This window comes from Equus caballus, chromosome 24 (assembly GCF_041296265.1).
Source record: "Equus caballus isolate H_3958 breed thoroughbred chromosome 24, TB-T2T, whole genome shotgun sequence".
NCBI classification, from domain to species: domain Eukaryota; kingdom Metazoa; phylum Chordata; class Mammalia; order Perissodactyla; family Equidae; genus Equus; species Equus caballus.
Window position 1 is genome coordinate 9,574,220 of NC_091707.1, and position 25,886 is coordinate 9,600,105.

A 25,886-nucleotide genomic window follows, 5' to 3' on the forward strand; every position below is an offset into this window, starting at 1 on the left:
AAACACTGGGCGGACGCTCCGGAATCACCTGTCGGGCGTTCCGGAACCACCTCTCAGACTTGCCAGAACCATGTTCTGGACACGCCGGTACAACCTGCCGAGTATGCCGGAACCAGCTGATCCACTCCCCACAACCACCTAGTGGACACGCCAAAATCAACTGCCGGCTACGCCAGAACCACTCGGCAGACACTCCGGAATCACATGCCAGGCATTCCGGAACCACCTCTCAGAGGTGCCAGAGCCAAATGCCGGAGACTCCGGTATCACCTGCCGGGCATGCCGGAACCACCTCTCAGAGGTGCCAGAACCACATGCCGGACACTCCGGAATCACCTGCCGGGCATGCTGGAACCACATGCCGGACACTCCGGAATCACCTGCCGGGCATGCCGGAACCACCTGCCGGACACGCCGGAACCACCGGCTCGACTCGCCGGAACCATTGCCGGACATGCAAAATCACCTGCCGGCTATGCCAGAAACATTTGGGGAACACTCCGGAATCACCTGCCGGGCATGGCGGAACCACCTCTCAGACATGCCGGAACCACATGCCAATGACACCGGAAGCACCTGCCGAGCACGCCAGAACCACCTGATCGACTCACCAAAACCACCTGCTGGACATGCCAAAATCACCTTCCGGCTACGCCACAACCATTTGGTGAACACTTCGGAATCACCTGCCGGGCTGGCTGGAACCACCTGCCGGTCACGCCAACATCACCTGCCAGCTATGCCAGAACCACTTGGCGGACACCATGGAAACACCTGTCGGGCCGGCCGGAACCACCTATCAGACGTGCCAGAACCATGTGCCTGAGATGCCGGAACCACACCCCGAACAGAAGAAACCACCTGCCAGACCCGCCTGAACCACCTGCCAAGCACTCCGGAACCACCTACTCGACTCGCTGGAACCACCTACCTGACACGCTAAAATCACCTGCCGGGTATGCCACAACCACTTGTTGGACACTCCGGCATCATCTGCCGGACATGCCAGAACCAGCTCTCAGACTCACCAGAACCACGTGCCAGACACGCCGGAAGCACCTGCTGAGCATGCCTGAGCCAAATGCTCGACTTGCAAGAAACACCTGCCAGACACGCCAAAATCACCTGCCGGGTACGCCAGAACCACGTTGCGGACACTCCGGAATCACCTGTCGGGCATGCCGGAACCAAATCTCAGACGTGACAGAACCTCGTGCCGGTCACGCCAGAACCAGCAGCTCGACTCGCCGGAACCACCGCCGGACATGCAAAATGACCTGCCGGCTACGCCAGAACCACTTGGCGAACACTCCGGAATCACATGTCGGGCATGCCGGAACCGCCTCTCAGACTTGCCAGAACCATGTTCCGGACACGCTGGTACCACCTGCCGAGTATGCCAGAACCACCTGATCCACTCCCCAGAACCACCTGCTGGACACGCCAGAATCACCTGCCGACTACGCCAGAACCACTCGGCAGACACTCCGGAACCACCTGCCGGGCATGCGCAAACCACCTCTCAGAGGTGCCAGAACCACATGCCGAACACTCCTGAATCACCTGCCGGGCATTCCGGAACCACCTCTCAGGGGTGCCATAACCACATGTCGGACACTCCCGAATCACCTGCCGGGCATGCCGGAACCATCTCTCAGACGTGCCAGAACCATGATCCGGACACGCTGGTACCACCTGCCGAGCTCGCTGGAACCACCTGCTGGACACGCCAAAATCACCTGCCAGCTACGCCAGAACCACACGGCAGACACTCCGGAATCACATGCCAGGCATTCCGGAACCACCTCTCACAGGTGCCAGAACCAAATGCCGGAGACTCCGGTATCACCTGCCGGGCATGCTGGAACCACCTCTCAGAGGTGCCAGAACCACATGCCGGACACTCCGGAATCACCTGCCGGGCATGCCGGAACCACCTGCTGGACATGCAGGAATCACCTGCCGGACATGCCGGAACCACCGGCTCGACTCGCCGGAACCATTGCCGGACATGCAAAATCACCTGCCGGCTACGCCAGAACCACTTGGCGAACACTCCGGAATCACCTGCCGGGCATGCAAAATGACCTGCCTCTCAGACATGCCGGAACCACATGCCAATGACTCCGGAAGCACCTGCCGAGCACGCCAGAACCACCTGCTCGACTCGCCAAAACCACCTGCTGAACACGCCAAAATCACCTGCCGGCTACGCCACAACCATTTGGTGAACTCTTCGGAATCACCTGCCGGGCTGTCTGGAACCACCTGCCGGTCACGCCAACATCACCTGCCAGCTATGCCAGAACCACTTGGCGGACACCATGGAAACACCTGTCGGGCCGGCCGGAACCACCTCTCAGACGTGCCAGAACCATGTGCCTGAGATGCCGGAACCACACCCCGAACAGAAGAAACCACCTGCCAGACCTGCCTCCACCACCTGCCGAGCACTCCGGAACCACCTACTCGACTCGCTGGAACCACCTACCTGACACGCTAAAATCACCTGCCGGGTATGCCACAACCACTTGTTGGACACTCCGGAAAAATCTGCCGGACATGCCAGAACCAGCTCTCAGACACACCAGAACCACGTGACAGACACGCCGGAAGCACCTGCTGAGCATGCCTGAGCCAAATGCTCGACTTGCAAGAAACACCTGCCAGACACGCCAAAATCACCTGCCGGGTACGACAGAACCACGTGGCGGACACTCCGGAATCACCTGTCGGGCATGCCGGAACCAACTCTCAGACTTGCCAGAACCTCGTGCCGGTCACGCCAGAACCACCTGCCGGACAGACCGGAAACGCTTGCTGGACACGCCGGAACCACCGGCTCGACTCGCCGGAACCACCGCCGGACATGCAAAATGACCTGCCGGCTACGCCAGAACCACTTGGCGAACACTCCGGAATCACCTGTCGGGCATGCCGGAACCACCTCTCAGACTTGCCAGAACCAAGTTCCGGACACGCCGGTACCACCTGCCGAGTATGCCGGAACCACCTGATCCACTCCCCAAAACCACCTGCTGGATACGCCAGAATCACCTGCCGGCTACGCCAGAACCACTCGGCAGACACTCCATAACCAACTGCTGGGCATGCCGGAACCACCTCTCAGAGGTGCCAGAACCACATGACGGACACTCCGGAGTCACCTGCCGGGCATGCCGGAACCATCTCTCAGACGTGCCAGAACCATGTCCCGGACATGCCGGAACCACCTGCCGAGCTCGCCGGAACCACCTTCTGGACACGCCAAAATCACCTGCCGGCTACGCCAGAACCACTCGGCAGACACTCCGGAATCACATGCCGGGCATCCCGGAACCACCTCTCACAGGTGCCAGAACCAAATGCTGGACACTCCGGAATCACCTGCCGAGCATGCCGGAACCACCTGCTGGACATGCCGGAACCACCGGCTCGACTAGCCGTAACCATTGCCGGACATGCAAAATCACCTGCCGGCTACGCCAGAACCACTTGGCGAACACTCCGGAATCACCTGCCGGGCATGGCGGAACCAGCTCTCAGACATGCCGTAACCACATGCCAATGACACCGGAAGCACCTGCCAAGCACGCCAGAACCACCTGCTCGACTCGCCAAAACCACCTGCTGGACACGCCAAAATCACCTGCCGGCTACGCCACAACCATTTGTTGAACTCTTCGGAATCACCTGCCGGGCTTGCTGGAACCACCTGCCGGTCACGCCAATATCACCTGCCAGCTATGCCAGAACCACTTGGCGGAAACCATGGAATCACCTGTAGGGCATGCCGGAACCGCCTCTCAGACTTGCCAGAACCATGTTCCTTACACGCCGGTACCACCTGCCGAGTATGCCGGAACCAACTGATCCACTCCCCAGAACCACCTGCTGGACACGCCAGAATCACCTGCCGACTACGCCAGAACCACTCGGCAGACACTCAGGAACGACCTGCCGGGCATGCCAGAACCACCTCTCAGAGGTTCCAGAACCACTTGCCGAACACTCCAGAATCACCTGATGGGCATGCCGGAACCACCTCTCAGAGGTGCCAGAACCACATGCCGAACACTCCCGAATCACCTGCCGGGCATGCCGGAACCATCTCTCAGACGTGCCAGAACCATGTTCCGGACACGCTGGTACCACCTGCCGAGCTCGCCGGAACCACCTGCTGGACACGCCAAAATCACCTGCCAGCTACGCCAGAACCACACGGCAGACACTCCGGAATCACCTGCCGGGCTGGCTGGAACCACCTGCCGGTCACGCCAATATCACCTGCCAGCTGTGCCAGAACCACTTGGCGGACACCATGGAAACACCTGTCGGGCCGGCCGGAACCACCTCTCAGACGTGCCAGAACCATGAGCCTGAGATGGCGGAACCACTCCCCGAACAGACCGAAACCACCTGCCAGACCCGCCTGAAGCCCCTGGCAAGCACGCCTGATCCACCTGCTCAACTAGCCGGAACCAACTTCCTGACACGCCAAAATCACCTGCCAGGTATACCAGAACCACTTGGTGGACACTCCGGAATCATCTGCCGGACATGCCAGAACCAGCTCTCTGACACACCAGAACCACGTGCCAGAGACGCCGGAAGCACCAGCTGAGCATGCCTGAGCCACCTGCTCGACTCGCAAGATACACCTGTCGGACATGCCAAAATCACCTGCCGGGTACGCCAGAAACACTGGGCGGACGCTCCGGAATCACCTGTCGGGCATGCCGGAACCACCTCTCAGAATTTCCAGAACCATGTTCTGGACACGCCGGTACCACCTGCCGAGTATGCCGGAACCACCTGATCCACTCCCCACAACCACCAGCTGGACACGCCAGAATCACCAGCCGACTACGCAAGAACCACTCGGCAGACACTCCGGAATCACATGCCAGGCATTCCGGAACCACCTCTCAGAGGTGCCAGAACCACATGCCGGAGACTCCGGTACACCTGCCGGGCATGCCGGAACCACCTCTCAGAGGTGCCAGAACCCCATGCCGGACACTCCGGAATCACCTGCAGGGCATGCCGGAACCACCAGCTCGACTCGCCGGAACCATTCCCGGACATGCAAAATCACCTGCCGGCTACGCCAGAACCACTTGGCGAACACTCCGGAATCACCTGCCGGGCATGGCGGAACCACCTCTCAGACATGCCGGAACCACATGCCAATGACACCGGAAGCACCTGCCTAGCACGCCAGAACCACCTGCTCGACTCGCCAAAACCACCTGCTGGACACGCCAAAATCACCTGCCGGCTGTGCCACAACCATTTGGTGAACTCTTCGGAATCACCGCCTGGCTTGCTGGAACCACCTGCCGGTCACGCCAATATCACCTGCCAGCTGTGCCAGAACCACTTGGCGGACACCATGGAAACACCTGTCGGGCCGGCCGGAACCGCCTATCAGAGGTGCCAGAACGATGTGCCTGAGATGCTGGAACCACACCCCAAACAGACCGAAACCACCTGCCAGACCCGCCTGAACCACCTGCCGAGCACGCCGGAACCGCCTACTCGACTCGCCGGAACCACCTACCTGACACGCTAAAATCACCTGCCGGGTATGCCACAACCACTTGGTGGACACTCCGGAATCATCTGCCGGACATGCCAGAACCAGATCTCAGACACACCACAACCACGTGCCAGACACGCCGGAAGCACCTGCTGAGCATGCCTGAGCCAAATGCTCGACTTGCAAGAAACACCTGCCAGACACGCCAAAATCACCTGCCGGGTACGCCAGAACCACATGGCGGACACTCCGGAATCACCTGTCGGGCATGCCGGAACCAACTCTCAGACGTGCCAGAACCTCGTGCCGGTCACGCCAGAACCACCTGCCGGAAAGACCGGAAACGCTTGCTGGACACGCCGGAACCACCGGCTCGACTCGCCGGAACCACCGCCGGACATGCAAAATGACCTGCCGGCTACGCCAGAACCACTTGGCGAACACTCCGGAATCACCTGTCGGGCATGCCGGAACCAACTCTCAGACTTGCCAGAACCAAGTTCCGGACACGCCGGTACCACCTGCCGAGTATGCCGGAACCACCTGATCCACTCCCCAAAACCACCTGCTGGATACGCCAGAATCACCTGCCGGCTACACCAGAACCACTCGGCAGACACTCCATAACCAACTGCCGGGCATGCCGGAACCACCTCTCAGAGGTGCCAGAACCGCATGACGGACACTCCGGAGTCACCTGCCGGGCATGCCGGAACCATCTCTCAGACGTGCCAGAACCATGTCCCGGACATGCCGGAACCACCTGCCGAGCTCGCCGGAACCACCTTCTGGACACGCCAAAATCACCTGCCGGCTACGCCAGAACCACTCGGCAGACACTCCGGAATCACATGCCGGGCATCCCGGAACCACCTCTCACAGGTGCCAGAACCAAATGCTGGACACTCCGGAATCACCTGCCGAGCATGCCGGAACCACCTGCTGGACATGCCGGAACCACCGGCTCGACTAGCCGTAACCATTGCCGGACATGCAAAATCACCTGCCGGCTACGCCAGAACCACTTGGCGAACACTCCGGAATAACCTGCCGGGCATGGCGGAACCAGCTCTCAGACATGCCGTAACCACATGCCAATGACACCGGAAGCACCTGCCGAGCACGCCAGAACCACCTGCTCGACTCGCCAAAACCACCTGCTGGACACGCCAAAATCACCTGCCGGCTGTGCCACAACCATTTGGTGAACTCTTCGGAATCACCGCCTGGCTTGCTGGAACCACCTGCCGGTCACGCCAACATCACCTGCCAGCTATGCCAGAACCACTTGGCGGACACCATGGAAACACCTGTCGGGCCGGCCGGAACCGCCTATCAGAGGTGCCAGAACGATGTGCCTGAGATGCTGGAACCACACCCCAAACAGACCGAAACCACCTGCCAGACCCGCCTGAACCACCTGCCGAGCACGCCGGAACCGCCTACTCGACTCGCCGGAACCACCTACCTGACACGCTAAAATCACCTGCCGGGTATGCCACAACCACTTGGTGGACACTCCGGAATCATCTGCCGGACATGCCTGAACCAGATCTCAGACACACCACAACCACGTGCCAGACACGCCGGAAGCACCTGCTGAGCATGCCTGAGCCAAATGCTCGACTTGCAAGAAACACCTGCCAGACACGCCAAAATCACCTGCCGGGTACGCCAGAACCACGTGGCGGACACTCCGGAATCACCTGTCGGGCATGCCGGAACCAACTCTCAGACGTGCCAGAACCTCGTGCCGGACACGCCAGAACCACCTGCCGGACACGCCGGAACCACCTCTCAGAGGTGCCAGAACCACATGCCGGGCACTCCGGAATCACCTGCCGGGCATGCCGGAACCATCTCTCAAACGTGCCAGAACCATGTTCCGGACACGCCGCTACCAACTGCCGAGCTCGCCAGAACCACCTGCTGGACACGCCAATATCACCTGCCAGCTACGCCAGAACCACACGGCAGACACTCCGGAATCACCTGCCGGGCTGGCTGGAACCACCTGCCTGTCACGCCAACATCAACTTTCAGCTACGCCAGAACCACTTGGCGGACACTCCGGAAACACCTCTCCGGCCGGCCGGAACCACCTCTCAGACGTGCCAGAACCATGTGCCTGAGATGCCGGAACCACTCCCCGAACAGACCGAAACCACCTGCCAGACCCGCCTGAACCCCCTGGCGAGCACGCCTGATCCACCTGCTCAACTAGCCGGAACCAACTCCCTGACACGCCAAAATCACCTGCCAGGTATACAAGAACCACTTGTGGACACTCCGGAATCATCTGCCGGACATGCCAGAACCAGCTCTCAGACACACCAGAACCACGTGCCAGAGACGTCGGAAGCAACAGCTGAGCATGCCTGAGCCACATGCTCGACTCGCAAGATACACCTTTCGAATGCCAAAGTCACCTGCCGGGTATGCCAGAAATACTTGGCGGACGCTCCGGAATCACCTGTCGGGCGTGCCGGAACCTCCTCTCAGACTTGCCAGAACCATGTTCCGGACACGCCGGTACCACCTGCCGAGTATGCCGGAACCAGCTGATCCACTCCCCAGAACCACCTAGTGGACACGCCAAAATCAGCTGCCGGCTACGCCAGAACCACTCGTCAGAAACTCCGGAATCACAGGCCAGGCATTCCGGAACCACCTCTCAGAGGTGCCATAACCACATGCCGGCCACTCCGGAATCACCTGCCTGGCATGCTGGAAACACGTGCTGGACATGCCGGAACCACCTGCCGGAAATGCCGGAACCATATTCGGGACATTCCGGAACCACCGGCTCGACTCGCCGGAACCATTGCCGGACATGCAAAATCGCCTGCCGGCTACGCCAGAACCACTTGGCGAACACTCCGGAATCACCTGCCGGGCATGGCGGAACCACCTCTCAGACATGCCGGAACCACATGCCAATGACACCGGAAGCACCTGCCGAGCACGCCAGAACCACCTGCTCGACTCGCCAAATCCAGCTGCTGGACACGCCAAAATCACCTGCCGGCTACGCCACAACCATTTGGTGAACGATTCGGAATCACCTGCCGGGCTGGCTGGAACCACCTGCCGGTCACGCCAACATCACCTGCCAGCTATGCCAGAACCACTTGGCGAACACTCCGGAATCACCTGTCGGGCCTGCCCGAACCACCTCTCAGACTTGCAAAAACCATGTTCCGGACACGCCGGTACCACCTGCCGAGTATGCCGGAACCACATGATCCACTCCCCAGAAACACCTTCTGGATACGCCAGAATCAACTGCCGGCTACTCCAGAACCACTTGGCAGACACTCCGTAACCAACTGCCGGGCATGCCGGAACCACCTCTCAGAGGTGCCAGAACCGCATGCCGGACACTCCGGAATCACCTGCCGGGCATGCCGGAACCATCTCTCAGACGTCCCAGAACCATGTCCCGGACATGCCGGAACCGCCTGCCGAGCTCGCCGGAACCACCTGCTGGACAAGCAAAAATCACCTGCCGGCTATGCCAGAACCACTCGGCAGACACTCCGGAATCACATGCCGGGCATTCCGGAACCACCTCTCACAGGTGCCAGAACCAAATGCCGGACACTCTGGAATCACCTGCCGGGCATGCCGTAACCACCTGATCCACTCCCCAGAACCACCTGCTGGATACGCCAGAATCACCTGCCGGCTACTCCAGAACCACTTGGCAGACACTCTGTAACCAACTGCCGGGCATGCCGGAACCACCTCTCTGAGGTGCCAGAACCGCATGGCGGACACTCCGGAATCACCTGCCGGGCATGCCGGAACCACCTGATCCTCTCCACAGAACCACCTGCTGGACACACCAGAATCACCTGCCGGCTACGCCAGAACCACTCGGCACACACTCCGGAACCACCTGCCGGGCATGCCAGAACCACCTATCAGAGGTGTCAGAACCACATGCCGGACACTCCGTGATCACATGCCGGGCATGCCGGAACCATCTCTCAGATGTGCCAGAACCATGTTCCGGACACGCCGGTACCACCTGCCGAGTATGCCGGAACCACCTGATCCACTCCCCAGAACCACCTAGTGGACACGCCAGAATCACCTGCCGACTACGCAAGAACCACTCGGCAGACACTCCGGAACCACCTGCCGGGCAGCCGGAACCACCTCCCAGAGGTGCCAAAACAAATGCCGGACACTCCGGAATCACCTGCCTGGCATGACGGAGCCATCTCTCAGACGTGCCAGAACCATGTTCCGGACACGCTGGTACCACCTGCCGAGCTCGCCGGAACCACCTGATGTACACGCCAAAATCACCTGCCAGCTACGCCAGAACCACACGGCAGACACTCCGGAATCACCTGCCGGGCTGGCTGGAACCACCTGCCGGTCACGCCAAAATCACCTTTCAGCTACGCCAGAACCAATTGGCGGACACTCCGGAAACACCTCTTCGGCCGGCCGGAACCACCTCTCAGACGTGCCAGAACCATGTGCCTGAGATGCCGGAACCACTCCCCGAACAGACCGAAACCACCTGCCAGACCCGCCTGAACCCCCTGGCGAGCACGCCTGATCCACCTGCTCAACTAGCCGGAACCAACTTCCTGACATTCCAAAATCACCTGCCGGCTACGCCACAACCATTTGGTGAACTCTTCGGAATCACCTGCCGGGCTGGCTCCAGAACCACTCGGCAGACACTCCGGAACCACCTGCCGGGCATGCCGGAACCACCTCTCAGACATGCCGGAACCACATGCCAATGACACCGGAAGCACCTGCCCAGCACGCCAGAACCACCTGCTCGACTCGCCAAAACCACCTGCTGGACACGCCAAAATCACCTGCCGGCTACGCCACAACCATTTGGTGAACTCTTTGGAATCACCTGCCGGGCTTGCTGGAACCACCTGCCGGTCACGCCAACATCACCGGCCAGCTAGCCAGAACCACTTGGCGGACACCATGGAAACACCTGTCGGGCCGGCCGGAACCACCTCTCAGACGTGCCAGAACCATGAGCCTGAGATGCCGGAACCACTCCCCGAACAGACCGAAACCACCTGCCAGACCCGCCTGAAGCCCCTGGCAAGCACGCCTGAGCCACCTGCTCAACTAGCTGGAACCAACTTCCTGACACGCCAAAATCACCTGCCAGGTATACAAGAAACACTTGGTGGACACTCCGGAATCATCTGCCGGACATGCCAGAAGCAGCTCTCAGACACACCAGAACCACATGCCAGAGACGCCGGAAGCACCAGCAGAGCATGCCTGAGCCACCTGCTCGACTCGCAAGATACACCTGTCGGACATGCCAAAATCACCTGCCGGGTACGCCAGAAACACTTGGCGGACGCTCCGGAATCACCTGTCGGGCGTGCCGGAGCCACCTCTCAGACTTTCCAGAACCATGTTCTGGACACGCCGGTACCACCTGCCGAGTATGCCGGAACCAGCTGATCCATTCCCCAGAACCACCTAGTGGACACGCCAAAATCAACTGCCGGCTACGCCAGAACCACTCGGCAGACACTCCGGAATCACAGGCCAGGCATTCCGGAACCATCTCTCAGAGGTGCCAGAACCAAATGCCGGAGACTCCGGTATCACCTGCCGGGCATGCTGGAACCACCTCTCAGAGGTGCCAGAACCACATGCCGGACACTCCGGAATCACCTGCAGGGCATGCTGGAACCACGTGCTGGACATGCCGGAACCAGCTGCCGGACATGCCGGAACCACCTGCCGGACATTCCGGAACCACCGGCTCGACTCGCCGGAACCATTGCCGGACATGCAAAATCACATGGCGGCTACGCCAGAACCACTTGGCGAACACTCCGGTATCACCTGCCGGGCATGCCGGAACCACCTCTCAGAGGTGCCAGAACCACATGCCGGACACTCCGGAATCACCTGCCGGGCATGCCGGAACCACCTGCCGGACATGCCGGAACCACCGGATCGACTCGCCGGAACCATTGCCGGACATGCAGAATCACCTGCCGGCTACGCCAGAACCACTTGGCGAACACTACGGAATCACCTGCCGGGCATGGCAGAACCACCTCTCAGACATGCCGGAACCACATGCCAATGACACCGGAAGCACCTGCCGAGCAAGCCAGAACCACCTGCTCGACTCGCCAAAACCACCTGCTGGACACGCCAAAATCACCTGCCGGCTACTCACAACCATTTGGTGAACGCTTCGGAATCACCTGCCTGGCTGGCTGGAACCACCTGCCGGTCACGCCAATATCACCTGCCAGCTGTGCCACAACCACTTGGCGGACACCATGGAAACACCTGTCGGGCCGGCCGGAACCACCTCTCAGACGTGCCAGAACCATGAGCCTGAGATGGCGGAACCACTCCCCAAACAGACCGAAACCACCTGCCAGACCCGCCTGAAGCCCCTGGCAAGCACGCCTGATCCACCTGCTCAACTAGCCGGAACCAACTTCCTGACATTCCAAAATCACCTGCCGGCTACGCCACAACCATTTGGTGAACTCTTCGGAATCACCTGCCGGGCTGGCTCCAGAACCACTCGGCAGACACTCCGGAACCACCTGCCGGGCATGCCGGAACCATCTGTCAGACGTGCCAGAACAATGTGCCTGAGATGCCGGAACCACACCCCGAACAGACGAACCCACCTGCCAGACCCGCCTGAACCACCTACCGAGCACGCCGGAACCACCGACTCGACTCGCTGGAATCTCCTACCTGACATGCTAAAATCACCTGCCGGGTATGCCACAACCACTTGGTGGACACTCCGGAATCACCTGCCGGACATGCCGGAACCACCAGCTCGACTCGCCGGAACCATTGCCAGACATGCAAAATCACCTGCCGGCTACGCCAGAACCACGTGGCGGACACTCCGGAATCACCTGTCGGGCATGCCGGAACCAACTCTCAGACGTGCCAGAACCTCGTGCCGGTCACGCCAGAACCACCTGCCGGACAGACCGGAAACACTTGCTGGACACGCCGGAACCACCGGCTCGACTCGCCGGAACCACCGCCGGACATGCAAATGGACCTGCCGGCTACGCCAGAACCACTTGGCGAACACTCCGGAATCACCTGTCGGGAATGCCGGAACCACCTCTCAGACTTGCCAGAACCAAGTTCCGGACACGCCGGTACCACCTGCCGAGTATGCCGGAACCACCTGATCCTCTCCCCAGAACCACCTGCTGGACACGCCAGAATCACCTGCCGACTACGCCAGAACCACTCGGCAGACACTCCGGAACCACCTGCCGGGCATGCCGGACCCACATCACAGAGGTGGAGAACCACATCCCGGACACTCCGGAATCACCTGCCTGGCATGCAGGAACCATCTCTCAGAGGTGCCAGAACCATGTTCCGGACACGCTGGTACCACCTGCCGAGCTCGCCGGAACCACCTGCTGTACACGCCAAAATCACCTGCCAGCTACACCAGAACCACACGGCAGACACTCCGGAATCACATGCCAGGCATTCCGGAACCACCTCTCACAGATGCCAGAACCAAATGCTGGAGACTCCGGTATCACCTGCCGGGCATGCTGGAACCACCTCTCAGAGGAGCCAGAACCACATGCCGGACACTCCGGAATCACCTGCCGGGCATGCCGGTACCACCTGCTGGACATGCAGGAATCAACTGCCGGACATGCCGGAACCACCGGCTCGACTCGCCGGAACCATTGCCGGACATGGAAAATCACCTGCCGGCTACGCCAGAACCACTTGGCGAACACTCCGGAATCACCTGCCGGGCATGCAAAATGACCTGCCTCTCAGACATGCCGGAACCACATGACAATGACTCCGGAAGCACCTGCCGAGCACGCCAGAACCACCTGCTCGACTCGCCAAAACCACCTGCTGGACACGCCAAAATCACCTGCCGACTACGCCAGAACCACTCGGCAGACACTCCGGAACCACCTGCCGGGCATGCCGGACCCACATCACAGAGGTGCCAGAACCACATCCCGGACACTCCGGAATCACCTGCCTGGCATGCAGGAACCATCTCTCAGAGGTGCCAGAACCATGTTCCGGACACGCTGGTACCACCTGCCGAGCTCGCCGGAACCACCTGCTGTACACGCCAAAATCACCTGCCAGCTACACCAGAACCACACGGCAGACACTCCGGAATCACATGCCAGGCATTCCGGAACCACCTCTCACAGATGCCAGAACCAAATGCCGGAGACTCCGGTATCACCTGCCGGGCATGCTGGAACCACCTCTCAGAGGAGCCAGAACCACATGCCGGACACTCCGGAATCACCTGCCGGGCATGCCGGTACCACCTGCTGGACATGCAGGAATCAACTGCCGGACATGCCGGAACCACCGGCTCGACTCACCGGAACCATTGCCGGACATGCAAAATCACCTGCCGGCTACGCCAGAACCACTTGGCGAACACTCCGGAATCACCTGCCGGGCATGCAAAATGACCTGCCTCTCACACATGCCGGAACCACATGCCAATGACTCCGGAAGCACCTGCCGAGCACGCCAGAACCACCTGCTCGACTCGCCAAAACCACCTGCTGGACACGCCAAAATCACCTGCCGGCTACGCCACAACCATTTGGTGAACTCTTCGGAATCTCCTGCCGGGCTTTCTGGAACCACGTGCCGGTCACGCCAACATCACCTGCCAGCTATGCCAGAACCACTTGGCGGACACCATGGAAACACCTTTCGGGCCGGCCGGAACCACCTCGCAGACGTGCCAGAGCCATGTGCCTGAGGTGCCGGAACCACACCCCGAAGAGACCGAAACAACCTGCCAGACCCGCCTGAACCACCTGCCGAGCACGCTGGAACCACCTACTCGACTCGCTGGAACCACCTACCTGACACGCTAAAATCACCTGCCGGGTATGCCACAAACACTTTGTGGACACTCCGGAATCATCTGCCGGACATGCCAGAACCAGCTCTCAGACACACCAGAACCACGTGCCAGACACGCCGGAAGCACCTGCTGAGCATGCCTGAGCCAAATGCTCGACTTGCAATAAACACCTGCCATACACGCCAAAATCACCTGCCGGGTACGCCAGAACCACGTGGCGGACACTCCGGAATCACCCGTCGGGCATGCCGGAACCAATTCTCAGACGTGCCAGAACCATGTCCCGGACATGCCGGAACCACCTGCCGAGCTCGCCGGAACCACCTGCTGGACACGCCAAAATCACCTGCCGGCTATGCCAGAACCACTCGGCAGACACTCCGGAATCACATGCCGGGCATTCCGGAACCACCTCTCACAGGTGCCAGAACCAAATGCTGGACACTCCGGTATCGCCTGCCGGGAATGCCGGAACCACCTGCTGGACATGCCGGAACCACCGGCTCTACTAGCCGTAACCATTGCCGGACATGCAAAATCACATGCCGGCTACGCCAGAACCACTTGGCGAACACTCCGGATTCACCTGCCGGGAATGGCGGGACAACCTCTCAGACATGCCGGAACCATATGCCAATGACACCGGAAGCACCAGCCGAGCACGCCAGAACCAACTGCTCGACTCACCAAAACCACCCGCTGGACACGCCAAAATCACCTGGCGGCTACACCAGAACCACTCGGCAGACACTCCGGAATCACCTGCCGGGCTGTCTGGAACCACCTGCCGGTCACGCCAACATCACCTTTCAGCTACGCCGGAACCACTTGGCGGACACTCCGGAAACACCTGTCGGGCATGCTGGAACCACCTCTCAGACTTGCCACAACCATGTTCCGGACACGCCAGTACTGCGTGACGAGTATGCCGGAACCACCTGATCCACTACCCAGAACCACCTGCTGGACACCCCAGAATCACCTGCCGACTACGCCAGAACCAATCGGCAGACACTCCGGAACCACCTGCTGGGCATGTCGGAACCACCTCTCAGAGGTGCCAGAACCACATGCCGGACACTCCAGAATCACCTGCCTGGCATGCCCGAACCATCTCTCAGATGTGCCGGAACCATGTTCCGGACACGCCGGTACCACCTGCCGAGCTCGCCGGAACCACCTGCTGGACACGCCAAAATCACCTGCCGGCTACACCAGAACCACTCGGCAGACACTCCGGAATCACCTGCCGGGCTGGCTGGTACCACCTGCCGGTCACGCCAACATCACCTTTCACCTACGCCAGAACCACTTGGCGGACACTCCGGAAACACCTGTCGGGCCGGCCGCAACCACCTCTCAGACGTGCCAGATCCATGTGCCAGAGATGCTGGAACCACTCCCCGAACAGACCGAAGCCACGTGCCAGACCCGCCTGAAGCCCCTGGCAAGCACGCCTGATCCACCTGCTCAACTAGCCGGAACCACCTTCCTGACACGCCAAAATCACCTGCCAGGTATACAAGAACCACTTGGTGGACACTCCGGAATCATCTGCCGGACATGCCAGAACCAGCTCTCAGACACACCAGAAGCACGTGCCAGAGACGCCGGAAGCACCAGCTAAGCATGCCTGAGCCACCTGCTCGACTCGCAAGAAACACCCGTCGGACATGCCAAAATCACCTGCCGGGTACGCCAGAAGCACTTGGCGGACGCTCCTGAATCACCTGTCGGGCGTGCCGGAACCACCACTCAGACTTGCCAGAACCATGTTCTGGACACGCCGGTACAACCTGTCGAGTATGCCGGAACCAGCTGATCCACTCCCCAAAACCACCTAGTGGACACGCCAAAATCAACTGCCGGCAACGCCAGAACCACTCGGCAGACACTCTGGAATCACATGCCAGGCAGTCCGGAAGCACCTCTCAGAGGTGCCAGAACCAAATGCCGGACACTCCGGTATCACCTGCCGGGCATGCCGGAACCACCTTTCAGAGGTGCCAAACAACATGCCTGATACTGCGGAATCACCTGCCGGGCATGCCGGAACCACCTGCTGGACATGCCGGAACCACCGGCTCGACTCGCCGGAACCATTGCCGGACATCTAAAATCACCTGCCGGCTACGCCAGAACCACTTGGCGAACACTCCGGAATCACCTGCCGGGCATGGCGGAACCACCTCTCAGACATGCCGGAACCACATGCCAATGACACCGGAAGCACCTGCCGAGCACGCCTGAACCACCTGCTCGACTCGCCAAAACCACCCTCTGGACACACCAAAATCACCTGCCGGCTACGCCAGAACCACTCAGCAGACACTCCGGAATCACCTGCCTTGCTGGGTGGAACCACCTGCCGGTCACTCCAACATCACCTTTCAGCTACGCCAGAACCACTTGGCGGACACTCCGGAAACACCTGTCGGGCCGGCCGGAACCACCTATCAGACATGCCAGAACGATGTGCCTGAGATGCCGGAACCACTCCCCGAACAGACCGAAACCACCTGCCAGAACCGCCTGAACCACCTGCCGAGCACGCCGGAACCACCGGCTCAACTCGCCGGAACCACCGCCGGACATGCAAAATGACCTGCCGGCTACACCAGAACCACTTGGCGAACACTCCGGAATCACCTGTCAGGCATGCCGGAACCGCCTCTCAGACCTGCCAGAACCATGTTCCTTACAGGCCGGTACCACCTGCTGAGTATGCCGGAACCAACTGATCCACTCCCCAGAACCACCTGCTGGACACGCCAGAATCACCTGCTGACTACGCCAGAACCACTCGGCAGACACTCCGGAACCACCTGCCGGGCATGCCGGAACCACCTCTCAGAGGTTCCAGAACCACTTGCAGAACACTCCAGAATCACCTGCCTGGCATGCCGGAACCACCTCTCAGAGGTGCCAGAACCACATGCCGGACACTCCCGAATCACCTGCCGGGCATGCCGGAAAGATCTGTCAGACGTGCCAGAACCATGTGCCTGAGATGCCGGAACCACACCCCGAACAGACCGAAACCACCTGCCAGACCTGCCTGAACCACCTGCCGAGCACGCTGGAACCACCTACACGACTCGCCGGAACCACCTACCTGACACGCTAAAATCACCTGCCGGGTATGCCACAACCACTTGGTGGACACTCTGGAATCATCTGCCGGACATGCCAGAACCAGCTCTCAGACACACCAGAACCACGTGACAGACACGCCGGAAGCACCTGCTGAGCATGCCTGAGCCAAATGCTCGACTTGCAAGAAACACCTGCCAGACACGCCAAAATCACCTGCCGGGTACGCCAGAACCACGTGGCGGACACTCCAGAATCACCTGTCGGGCATGCCGGAACCAACTCTCAGACGTGCCAGAACCTCGTGCCGGTCACGCCAGAACCACCTGCCGAGTATGCTGGAACCACCTGATCCTCTCCCCAGAACCACCTGCTGGACACGCCAGAATCACCTGCCGACTACGCCAGAACCACTCGGCAGACACTCCGGAACCACCTGCCGGGCATGCCGGACCCACATCACAGAGGTGCCAGAACCACATCCCGGACACTCCGGAATCACCTGCCTGGCATGCAGGAACCATCTCTCAGAGGTGCCAGAACCATGTTCCGGACACGCTGGTACCACCTGCCGAGCTCGCCGGAACCACCTGCTGTACACGCCAAAATCACCTGCCAGCTACTACAGAACCACACGGCAGACACTCCGGAATCACATGCCAGGCATTCCGGAACCACCTCTCACAGATGCCAGAACCAAATGCCGGAGACTCCGGTATCACCTGCCGGGCATGCTGGAACCACCTCTCAGAGGTGCCAGAACCACATGCCGGACACTCCGGAATCACCTGCCGGGCATGCCGGTACCACCTGCTGGACATGCAGGAATCAACGGCCGGACATGCCGGAACCACCGGCTCGACTCGCCGGAACCATTGCCGGACATGCAAAATCACCTGCCGGCTACGCCAGAACCACTTGGCGAACACTCCGGAATCACCTGCCGGGCATGCAAAATGACCTGCCTCTCAGACATGCCGGAACCACATGCCAATGACTCCGGAAGCACCTCCCGAGCACGCCAGAACCACCTGCTCGACTCGCCAAAACCACCTGCTGGACACGCCAAAATCACCTGCCGGCTACGCCACAACCATTTGGTGAACTCTTCGGAATCTCCTGCCGGGCTTTCTGGAACCACCTGCCGGTCACGCCAACATCACCTGCCAGCTATGCCAGAACCACTTGGCGGACACCATGGAAACACCTTTCGGGCCGGCCGGAACCACCTCTCAGACGTGCCAGAACCATGTGCCTGAGATGCCGGAACCACACCCCGAACAGACGAAACCACCTGCCATACCCGCCTGAACCACCTTCCGAGCACGCCGGAACCACCGACTCGACTCGCTGGAACCACCTACCGGACACGCTAAAATAACCTGCCGGGTATGCCACAACCACTTGGTGGACACTCCGGAATCATCTGCCGGACATGCCGGAACCAGCTCTCAGACAAACCAGAACCACGTGCCAGACACGCCGGAAGCACCTGCTGAGCATGCCTGAGCCAAATGCTCGACTTGCAAGAAACACCTTCCAGACACGCCAAAATCACCTGCCGGGTACGCCAGAACCACGTGGCGGACACTCCGGAATCACCTGTCGGGCATGCCGGTACCGCCTCTCAGACTTGCCAGAACCATGTTCCGGACACGCCGGTACCACCTGCCGAGTATGCCGGAACCACCTGATCCACTCCCCAGAACCACCTGCTGGACACGCCAGAATCACCTGCCGACTACGCCAGAACCACTCGGCAGACACTCCGGAACCACCTGCCGGGCATGCCGGAACCACCTCTCAGAGGTGCCAGAACCACATGCCGGACACTCCCGAATCACCTGCCAGGCATGCTGGAACCATCTCTCAGACGTGCCAGAACCATGTTCCGGACATGCTGGTACCACCTGCCGAGCTCGCCGGAACCACCTGCTGGACACGCCAAAATCACCTGCCAGCTACGCCAGAACCACACGGCAGACACTCCGGAATCACCTGCCGGGCTGGCTGGAACCACCTGCCGGTCACGCCAATATCACCTGCCAGCTGTGCCAGAACCACTTGGCGGACACAATGGAAACACCTGTCGGGCCGGCCGGAACCACCTCTCAGACGTTCCAGAACCATGAGCCTGAGATGTCCGAACCACTCCCCGAACAGACCGAAACCACCTGCCAAACCCGCCTGAAGCCCCTGGCAAGCACGCCTGATCCACCTGCTCACCTAGCCGGAACCAACTTCCTGACACTCCAAAATCACCTGCCAGGTATACCAGAACCACTTGGTGGACACTCCGGAATCATCTGCCGGACATGCCAGAACCAGCTCTCAGACACACCAGAACCACGTGCCAGAGACGCCGGAAGCACCAGCTGAGCATGCCTGAGCCACCTGCTCGACTCGCAAGATACACCTGTCGGACATGCCAAAATCACCTGCTGGGAACGCCAGAAACACTGGGCGGACACTCCGGAATCACCTGTCGGGCATGCCGGAACCACCTCTCAGACTTGCCAGAACCATTTCTGGACACGCCGGTACCACCTGCCGAGTATGCCGGAACCAGCTTTTCCACTCCCCAGAACCACCTGCTGGATACGCCAGAATCACCTGCCGGCTACTCCAGAACCACTTGGCAGACACTCAGTAACCAACAGCCGGGCATGCTGGAACCACCTCTCAGAGGTGCCAGAACCGCATGCCGGACACTCCCGAATCACCTGCCGGGCATGCCGGAACGATCTGTCAGACGTGCCAGAACCATGTGCCTGAGATGCCGGAACCACACCCCGAACAGACCGAAACCACCTGCCAGACCTGCCTGAACCACCTGCCGAGCACGCTGGAACCACCTACACGACTCGCCGGAACCACCTACCTGACACGCTAAAATCACCTGCCGGGTATGCCACAACCACTTGGTGGACACTCCGGAATCATCTGCCGGACATGCCAGAACCAGCTCTCAGACACACCAGAACCACGTGACAGACACGCCGGAAGCACCTGCTGAGCATGCCTGAGCCAAATGCTCGACTTGCAAGAAACACCTGCCATACACGCCAAAATCACCTGCCGGGTACGCCAGAACCACGTGGCGGACACTCCGGAATCACCCGTCGGGCATGCCGGAACCAATTCTCAGACGTGCCAGAACCATGTCCCGGACATGCCGGAACCACCTGCCGAGCTCGCCGGAACCACCTGCTGGACACGCCAAAATCACCTGCCGGCTATGCCAGAACCACTCGGCAGACACTCCGGAATCACATGCCGGGCATTCCGGAACCACCTCTCACAGGTGCCAGAACCAAATGCTGGACACTCCGGTATCGCCTGCCGGGCATGCCGGAACCACCTGCTGGACATGCCGGAACCACCGGCTCGACTAGCCATAACCATTGCCGGACATGCAAAATCACCTGCCGGCTACGCCAGAACCACTTGGCGAACACTCCGGAATCACCTGCCGGGCATGGCGGAACAACCTCTCAGACATGCCGGAAACATATGCCAATGACACCGGAAGCACCAGCCGAGCACGCCAGAACCAACTGCTCGACTCACCAAAACCACCCGCTGGACACGCCAAAATCACCTGGCGGCTACACAAGAACCACTCGGCAGACACTCCGGAATCACCTGCCGGGCTGTCTGGAACCACCTGCCGGTCACGCCAACATCACCTTTCAGCTACGCCGGAACCACTTGGCGGACACTCCGGAATCACCTGTCGGGCATGCCGGAACCACCTCTCAGACTTGCCAGAACCATGTTCCGGACACGCCAGTACTGCGTGACGAGTATGCCGGAACCACCTGATCCACTACCCAGAACCACCTGCTGGACACCCCAGAATCACCTGCCGACTATGCCAGAACCAATCGGCAGACACTCCGGAACCACCTGCTGGGCATGTCGGAACCACCTCTCAGAGGTGCCAGAACCACATGCCGGACACTCCAGAATCACCTGCCTGGCATGCCCGAACCATCTCTCAGATGTGCCGGAACCATGTTCCGGACACGCCGGTACCACCTGCCGAGCTCGCCCGAACCACCTGCTGGACACGCCAAAATCACCTGCCGGCTACACCAGAACCACTCGGCAGACACTCCGGAATCACCTGCCGCCTGGCTGGAACCACCTGCCGGTCTCGCCAACATCACCTTTCACCTACGCCAGAACCACTTGGCGGACACTCCGGAAACACCTGTCGGGCCGGCCGCAACCACCTCTCAGACGTGCCAGAACCATGTGCCTGAGATGCCGGAACCACTCCCCGAACAGACCGAAACCACGTGCCATACCCGCCTGAACCCCATGGCGAGCACGCCTGATCCACCTGCTCAACTATCCGGAACCACCTTCCTGACACGCCAAAATCACCTGCCAGGTATACAAGAAGCACTTGGTGGACACTCCGGAATCATCTGCCGGACATGCCAGAACCAGCTCTCAGACACACCAGAACCACGTGCCAGAGACGCCGGAAGCACCAGCTGAGCATGCCTGAGCCACCTGCTCGACTCGCAAGAAACACCTGTCGGACATGCCAAAATCACCTGCCGGGTACGCCAGAAACACTTGGCGGACGCTCCGGAATCACCTGTCGGGCGTGCCGGAACCACCTCTCAGACTTGCCAGAACCATGTTCTGGACACGCCGGTACAACCTGCCAAGTATGCCGGAACCAGCTGATCCACTCCCCAAAACCACCTAGTGGACACGCCAAAATCAACTGCCGGCAACGCCAGAACCACTCGGCAGACACTCCGGAATCACATGCCAGGCATTCCGGAACCACCTCTCAGAGGTGCCAGAACCAAATGCCGGAGACTCCGGTATCACCTGCCGGGCATGCCGGAACCACCTCTCAGAGGTGCCAGAACAAAATGCCTGACACTCCGGAATCATCTGCCGGGCATGCCGGAACCACCTGCTGGACATGCCGGAACCACCGGCTCGACTCGCCGGAACCATTGCCGGACATGCAAAATCACCTGCCGGCTACGCCAGAACCACTTGGCGAACACTCCGGAATCACCTGCCGGGCATGGCGGAACCACCTCTCAGACATGCCGGAACCACATGCCAATGACACCGGAAGCACCTGCCGAGCACGCCTGAACCACCTGCTCGACTCGCCAAAACCACCCTCTGGACACGCCAAAATCACCTGCCGGCTACGCTAGAACCACACGGCAGACACTCCGGAATCACCTGCCGGGCTGGCTGGAACCACCTGCCGGTCACGCCAACATCACCTTTCAGCTACGCCAGAACCACTTGGCGGACACTCCGGAAACACCTGTCGGGCCGGCCGCAACAACCTCTCAGACGTGCCAGAACCATGTGCCTGAGATGCCGGAACCACTCCCCGAACAGACCGAAACCACCTGCCAGACCCGCCTGAAGCACCTGCCGAGCACGCCTTAACCACCTACTCGACTCACCGGAACCACCTACCTGACACGCTAAAATCACCTGCCGGGTATGCCACAACCACTTGTTGGACACTCCGGAATCATCTGCCGCACATGCCAGAACCAGCTCTCAGACACACCAGAACCACGTGCCAGACATGCCGGAAGCACCGGCTGATCATGCCTTAGCCAAGTGCTCGACTTGCCAGAAACACCTGCCAGACACGCCAAAATCACCTGCCGGGTACGCCAGAACCACGTGGCGGACACTCCGGAATCACCTGTCGGGCATGCCGGAACCAACTCTCAGACGTGCCAGAACCTCGTGCCGGTCACGCCAGAACCACCTGCCGAGTATGCTGGAACCACCTGATCCTCTCCCCAGAACCACCTGCTGGACACGCCAGAATCAACTGCCGACTACGCCAGAACCACTCGGCAGACACTCCGGAACCACCTGCCGGGCGTGCCGGACCCACATCTCAGAGGTGCCAGAACCACATGCCGGACACTCCGGAATCACCTGCCTGGCATGCAGGAACCATCTCTCAGAGGTGCCAGAACCATGTTCCGGACACGCTGGTACCACCTGCCGAGCTCGCCGGAACCACCAGCTGGACACGCCAATATCACCTGCCAGCTACGCCAGAACCACACGGCAGACACTCCGGAATCACCTGCCGGGCTGGCTGGAACCACATGCCTGTCACGCCAACATCAACTTTCAGCTACGCCAGAACCACTTGGCGGACACTCCGGAAACACCTCTCCGGCCGGCCGGAACCACCTCTCAGACGTGCCAGAACCATGTACCTGAGATGCCGGAACCACTCCCCGAACAGACCGAAACCACCTGCCAGACCCACCTGAACCCCCTGGCGAGCACGCCTGATCCACCTGCTCAACTAGCCGGAACCACCTTCCTGACACGCCAAAATCACCTGCCGGCTACGCCACAACCATTTGGTGAACTCTTCGGAATCACCTGCCGGGCTGGCTCCAGAACCACTCGGCAGACACTCCGGAACCACCTGCCGGGCATGCCGGAACCACCTCTCAGACATGCCGGAACCACATGCCAATGACACCGGAAGCACCTGCCGAGCACGCCAGAACCACCTGCTCGACTCGCCAAAACCACCTGCTGGACACGCCAAAATCTCCTGCCGGCTACGCCACAACCATTTGGTGAACTCTTCGGAATCACCTGCCGGGCTGGCTGGAACCACCTGCCGGTCACGCCAACATCACCTGCCAGCTATGCCAGAACCACTTGGCGGACACCATGGAAACACCTGTCGGGCCGGCCGGAACCACCTATCAGACGTGCAGGAACCATGTGCCTGAGATGCCGGAACCACACCCCGAAGAGAAGAAACCACCTGCCAGACCCGCCTGAACCACCTGCCGAGCACGCCGGAACCACCTACTCGACTCGCTGGAACCACCTACCTGACACGCTAAAATCACCTGCCGGGTATGCCACAACCACTTGGTGGACACTCCGGAATCATCTGCCGGACATGCCAGAACCAGCTCTCAGACTCACCAGAACCACGTGCCAGACACGCCGGAAGCACCTGCTGAGCATGCCTGAGCCAAATGCTCGACTTGCAAGAAACACCTGCCAGACACGCCTAAATCACCTGCCGGGTACGCCAGAACCACGTGGCGGACACTCCGGACTCAGTTGTCGGGCATGCCGGAACCAACTCTCAGACGTGCCAGAACCTCGTGCCGGTCACGCCAGAACAACCTGCCGGACACGCCGGAACCAGCGGCTCGACTCGCCGGAACCACCGCCGGACATGCAAAATGACCTGCCGGCTACGCCAGAACCACTTGGCGAACACTCCGGAATCACATGTCGGGCATGACAGAACCGCCTCTCAGACTTACCAGAACCATCTTCCGGACACGCCGGTACCACCTGCCGAGTATGCCGGAACCACCTGATCCACTCCCCAGAACCACCTGGTGGACACGCCAGAATCACCTGCCGACTACGCCAGAACCACTCGGTAGACACTCCGGAACCACTTGCCGGGCATGCCCGAACCACCTCTCTGAGGTGCCAGAACCACATGCCGAACACTCCTGAATCACCAGTCGGGCATGCCGGAACCATCTCTCAGACGTGCCAGAACCATGATCCGGACACGCTGGTACCAATTGCCGAGCTCGCTGGAACCACCAGCTGGACACTCCAAAATCACCTGCCAGCTACTCCAGAACCACACGGCAGACACTCCGGAATCACCTGCCAGGCATTCCGGAACCACCTCTCAGAGGTGCCAGAACCAAATGCGGGAGACTCCGGTATCACCTTCCGGGCATGCTGGAACCACATCTCAGAGGTGCCAGAACCCCATGCCGGACACTCCGGAATCACCTGCCGGGCATGCCGGAACCACCTGCTGGACATGCAGGAATCACCTGCTGGACATGCCGGAACCACCGGCTCGACTCGCCGGAACCATTCCCGGACATGCAAAATCACCTGCCGGCTACGCCAGAACCACTTGCCGAACACTCCGGAATCACCTGCCGGGCATGCAAAATGACCTGCCTCTCAGACATGCCGGAAACACATGCCAATAACTCCGGAAGCAGCTGCCGAGCACGCCAGAACCACCTGCTCGACTCGCCAAAACCACCTGCTCGACACGCCAAAATCACCTGCCGGCTACGCCACAACCATTCGGTGAACTCTTCGGAATCACCTGCCGGGCTGGCTGGAACCACCTGCCGGTCACGCCAACATCACCTGCCAGCTATGCCAGAACCACTTGGCGGACACCATGGAAACACCTGTCGGGCCGGCCGGAACCACCTATCAGACGTGCCAGAACCATGTGCCTGAGATGCCGGAACCACACCCCGAACAGACCGAAACCACCTGCCAGACCCGCCTGAACCACCTGCCGAG